Source organism: Peromyscus californicus, unplaced genomic scaffold, assembly GCF_007827085.1.
Source record: "Peromyscus californicus insignis strain IS unplaced genomic scaffold, ASM782708v3 Scaffold_10__1_contigs__length_136768540, whole genome shotgun sequence".
Lineage (NCBI taxonomy): Eukaryota > Metazoa > Chordata > Mammalia > Rodentia > Cricetidae > Peromyscus > Peromyscus californicus.
In genome coordinates this window covers 116,064,053-116,070,097 of record NW_026294391.1, presented here as the reverse complement: position 1 = coordinate 116,070,097, position 6,045 = coordinate 116,064,053, and positions in this window count along the sequence as shown.

Here is a 6,045-nt window from a genome sequence, read left to right as displayed (position 1 = left end):
GGTCTTTCCTGCTCTGCTGCTGTGTCAGACGGACAGAGGATCCCAGGTTAACTCATAACAATACAAAGACTCTTGGCTTTTGCATCAGATTTGGTCTCTTGTTGGTCTTTGGACTCTGGGTACAACAGTACCCATGGCACTCAGATTAGCTTCTCTGCTGGTCAGGAATAGACTTGACTCTATTGGAAGAAGGTAGAACCAAGTGGGAAAGATAAATGTTGATGGGGACCCTCTCCCCAAAGCCTCCACTTGTAATCACATATGTATAATTCCATGCATGGCCATGACATTGAAAAAACCCTTGTGTTTTGGACTACTCCTTTCTTTTGTTGTGGCCAGAGAGTCAGTTTCTGTTGAAACTTTTCTGTCACTTTCTTGTCAACAGGCCCCTTTTTTTTGTTGGACCCCCATGGTGATGATGAGTGAGCTAATGTTGCTGCTGAAAAACGAACAACCAGCTGTGGGCTAGGAACAGAGATGCTTTTGGAATTGCTTTTCTCTTAGGAAGCAGAATGACAGTCATTGTGTTTTCAAACGGAATTGATTGATACTGAGAAAAGCCCCACAATATAAAGTGGTTGCTACTTTTTATTCATTAGGTCCAGTCAGCGTGCCGTCAGTGAAAGAGGCTACAATGTAATCTAATGGAAGGGAAATGTGATAAAGAATTGTGTGAACCTGCTAAGGCTCAGGAACCATCGTAGAAGAGATGCGCAGATTGTAACAGATGGAGGTTGAGAAGAAGAGATGCGCAGATTGTAACAGATGGAGGTTGAGAAGTACTGGAGCAAAACACCATCTTCTGGATGTGGCAGGCTGTTGCCTTCATGAACTCACAGCAGCTATGGTTGCCTGCCGAAGACCTGCACAAGATCAAGCCAGTGATCATTCCAGCATGGAAGGGGAGACCCTACCACTCCTTAACTGAAGAGCTGTAAATAGTTGATGGCTCCTGGAGGAGGAAGAGTCAGTTTTCTTTAAGGGTGTGTGCTGTGGAATAATGCTTTTGTACACTGGTTTAATAAAAAGCTGATTGGCCAGTAGTCAGGCAGGAAGTATAGGCAGGGTAAACAGATGAGGAGAATTCAGGGAACAGAAAGGCTGAGTCAGGAGATGCCAGCCTCCTGTCCAGGGAGCAGCATGTAATGGCACACAGGTAAAGCCATGGAACACGTGGCAACATATAGATTAACAGAAATGGGCTGAGTTTAAGTGTAAGAGCTAGTCAGTGGTAGGCCTGAGTTAATGGCTGAGCAGTTTTAATTAATATAAGCTTCTGTGTGTTTACTTGGGTCTGAGCAGCTACGGATTTGGTGGAACACAGGAAAACTTCCAGTTACAAATGGCGCCCAATGGCTCGAGTTTCCACCTGAAACCTGAGAATACTTAATAAGCGATTTTAAACTGAGCCAAAAACCAGGTTTCTGCTTCATGTCTCATGCGGTCAAGATGCAGCAACATGTAGGCTTGAGCTACAGTATGGCAGATTTGTGGCCTGTGGGCTTGATCTACGGCATGACTGTGGATTCCTGCCACAGTACACAGAGGCATCTTTAAGCTGCCCAGTGTGGTGCCTGGTGGATTTAGCCTTTGCTAGTACAAAAAAAAATTAGGGGGGGCTATATGCTGCTGGATGGAAGCATAGACCCACTGCTTCCCAGAGTCGGTAGGTGAGCATGGTTCCCAGAGCTGGCGGTAAACATAGTCTTGCCATGTTGGGAAGCTGAGGTGGGCAAAAGCTAAAGCTGCCATTTCAGCTGCAGTTTAAAGTAATAGATTCACAATAAGGCAGATTCAGATGGAACAAGACTTTAAATGGTTTACAGTGTGTACAAAAATGTATGTAGGCTTGGAAGAGAGAAGAAAATATAGACAGTTATATAAAGAAATAGAAAGTTTTAAAAAATAAAGTCTTTAAAGACACAGTAAAAATAACATAAAAAATAAGCCACATAAAGGCGGAAATCACACAGAGAGTCTGGATTATATTGTCTTTGGGATTTTTAACTGCAGAGAGACATTTGATTGTAAAAGCTGCTGAGTTAAATCAATATGTATATTTTAAAGATACCTTGATTTCAAAATTTATGTCTAAGAATATGTTGCTTTAGAAAAGAGGTTCTGCTTTTGTTTCCACAGTTGATGAGAACATGTGGATTGCTTCTAGGCTAATATGGATTGACCAGCCAAGACCCCCTGAAAGGTCTCCAATGGCACCATGGCCAAGATCATCCAACATCCAAAATCAACTTCAAGGCAACTGACTCAGAGAATACAGCCTCACAGACTACTTCAGTCAGGACTTGACCATAATTCTTAATTTTCTCAGGATCCCCATAAGATTGCCAGTGCCCTCATCTAGCAGGAAGTAGTATGAGAAGCTATGCCCAAATTCCCAAAATATTGTTTATGAATGTTTATTTTTATTTAAATCAGGTTGATTATAAATGCAATCTCTTTCTAAAGAAGAAAAGGGGATATTATAGATATGATAGGATAAAGAATAACAACTTGTTTAAAATGTTTTACAATGCTATGGATATTAGTTTATTGATACAAATTTAAAGTTTTGTTATAGTGTATATATATTTCTACTCTTGCTTAAGGTATTATGTTTATGTAACTCATTTAGATGTAATGGATAATTAAGAAATACAGATTAATAATTAGTCTTCTATGATAAACTTATAGTCATGTTAAGTTTTCTAGGTATACATAGATATAATTCAATTAGGTAGGTAATCTTCAAACACTTCAAAGACCTACAGAATATGGCATTTAAAATGTTTTAAAAACTTAGATGTTCTGGACAGTGAGACACATCTGCTCCTGGCAGCACCAATTTACTTCAGAGAGGAGGATGGGCATCAAAGACACTCCATATGGAGTTTATCTTCTTCTTGGAAAAAATAGCCATTTAGGCAAGAAACTGTTCTTGCCTGGACTGCTTGACAAAATGTTGTATCAAATGGACATGCAGGATCCATAGGAAGGTGACCACTGAACTTTGGAAGGTGAGATGGTCCTTCCGATTCCTGCTTTGCAGAAGAAGCTGCCAGACATTCTACAGGACACAGAGAAAAGTGACTGAGAGACTTTAGGCCTGTGGGCTGAAGAATGGATGCCCCAACATTGCAGAAGAACTTTGGATGACTGTCCAGGCAGCCAGCTGTCTCTGTCATTCTAGATTTTTGGAAGTTGCTTACAATGCTCTTCCTGTTTACTTAGATAATATTGTGTCCTTCTGAGGTCTTTGATGTAGTTGAAGACTAGATAGTATAATTACGGTTTTCCTTGGTTATGATAAAAGATAAATTAGATATGAAATTTAGATTCACAAGTATAGGATAGATAGAATATTTTCTTTATTTTTACAAAATACAAATAGACTAGATATTATAAATTCTTGCTTGATAACTGTTTTATTATATGTAATTTTAATAGGTTAAAGTTAAAACCTTCCTTTTGTTTAAATAGAAAAGGGGAAATGCTGTGGAATGATGCTTTTGTACACTGGTTTAATAAAAAGCTGATTGGCCAGTAGCCAGGCAGGAAGTATAGGTGGGATAAACAGACGAGGAGAATTCTGGGAAGAGAAAGGCTGAGTCAGGAGACACTAGCATGCTGTCCAGGGAACAGCATATAATGGCATACAGGTAAAGCCATGGAACATGTGGCAACATATAGATTAACAAAATGGGCTGAGTTTAAGTGTAAGAGCTAGTCAGTAGGAAGCCTGAGCTAATGGCCCAGCAGTTTTAATTAATATAAGCTTCTGAGTGATTATTTTATAAGCAGCTGTGGGGTCTGTGGGGCTGGGCAGGACCACAGAAAACTTCAGCTACAGGTGTGGCCCCTGGTAGGCCAACTACACTCCAGGGGATGTTCCCACACCCCTGAATATATGGGCATCACAAACTGGATTTGGTGGGCTATTAAATAAAAAGAGGACATTTTTCTGTCCACAAAAGTTGTATGGATAGGAGTGACTCTTGGAGGAGTTAGGGAGGGAAATTGGGGATGAATATGATAAAAAGATACTGTATGCATGTATGAAAATTTCAAAGAATTAATAAAATATTTTATTAAAATGAATTTTGTGAAGAAATTATGACATAGACCAGAAAGTTGAAAAACCTCTGTGATAGGACAGGGACTGTGAATTGCTAGTCTTGCCATTACAATTACTGAGAGGGCATGTAATGATCAATATCTGCACACCAAATGCTAGGGGATATCTTAACTTGTTAAAATCAATGAAACCACTTCTGGAACAGCAGCTACTGTTCTGGATTTGCCACCTGATTAAATTAATAATAATAATCCACTGCTGTCTTCCAAAATCTACCTGTCTCCTGCATAGCCAAAATAGGCAAGGTGAATGGGAAGGTGGTGGGAGTCACTGCCTCTGCATGTTGAAAATCCTTAATGTGGGGCCAATCTCTGTAATTCCTTCAGGAATGGAGCACTGCTATTGATTCACTACTGTACTACATGATGGCAGTTCTAACGGTTTCCACACAGGTTAATCCACTGCAGTAGTTCTCATTCTACGGGTGAAGGTAAGGGTGTAGGAATTCCGACAAGTATTAAGTGTGTAATTCCAATTATACATTTGGGAAGTGGGGAAATAGCTGTAGGATGGATTCAGAGACCTATCTGACCCACTGGGAGAATGGACCTGAGCTAAAACTCCATTAATCACATCACCCCTTGTAATCCTCCACGCTAAACCAGTAGAGCATAGTGGTGCTTTAGATCTTCTGTAATCAATGTTGCTGAAATACCTGATCGTTTCATTTTCCTTATTGCCCATTCATTCAGTAGAGGCCTTAATTCCCCTTGGGGAAACCTGGCAGAGCCATTGGCAGACTATGTTTTTGAGATTGTAGCAAGAAGGAAGCCTGTCCTTTTTCAAGGGGACCTGGTCTTCCCTTCCATTCAAGAGACCGTAAGTATGTAACTGGCTCAAATCTGGAAAGTGGCTGAGATTTGGATGATTGTAGTTAGTCTCCTGTAAGTTTTTATAGACCTTGTTTGCTCACATACTCCAGTAAGTAGGCTGCTCACCTGTTTCACTTCAAGGGACATTATGAACAACTGAGTCAATGACGGCAGTCTCTAAGTGTCCTGACTTGGTTCATGCCACCCTGGTATTCAGTTTCCCCCATCGCTTTATGTAAACAGGTTCAATTGCCACTGAAATTTTTAATCTGCAGAGAAGAACAATCACAGAGTTCCTAAAGGGTTTTTTGTTTTTTTCAGGCGGAGGAGTGTGGGGGGGGATTCTTTCACATATTTATGTGTCATAGTCACTAATATGCATTTTAAAAATCTGCATGGTGGGTAAGTGAGCCTTTAGCATTCTAATCTCCTTAGGACTCTGTATACAGTATACCAAGGCAGTTCGATCATTTCACCTCTATTTAACACAAGCCACGCTTTGGTTCATGTTTCGGTGAACTAGTAGACCTCTTTCTACACCCCATGTACCTTTTACAATATGTTTGTAGTAATCCTCACTCCACAGATGAATGAAATGATGTCCTTAAGAGGACCAAGCAGACACTATAACAAGCTGCTCAGTCTTCTCTCAGAGATCAGGCCTCAAATTCAGTTTCCTGGGACTGAGCAAGCAGTTTCTGAGAGGGCCATGAACAAAAGACAATTAATCATTGATGATCCTGTCAGCAGAGACAGGGAGATAGGACGCACCAAGCCTGGGCCACTGAGCCAGCCCCTACAGTCAGTAGGTGCTAGGCCAGCCAGCCTCCACAGCAGCTCAAGGACAAAGCCTGGGACTTGTCCAGGCCTGCCCCCAAATTGATAACTGTAACCCCCAGACAACCTTAGCCAATTAAAAGTTACTAACATGATTGTCACTCACATAAACCAATCCTGACTCTGTTACTGTGTAGTCTATAGACCCACAAGCCCCCCTTGCTTTAAAAACCCTGCCCCATTGCTACTCGGGGTCTTTCCTGCTCTGCTGCTGCATCAGACGGGCAGAGAGGCCCCTAGTTATTGGTTAAAATATTAAGGCTA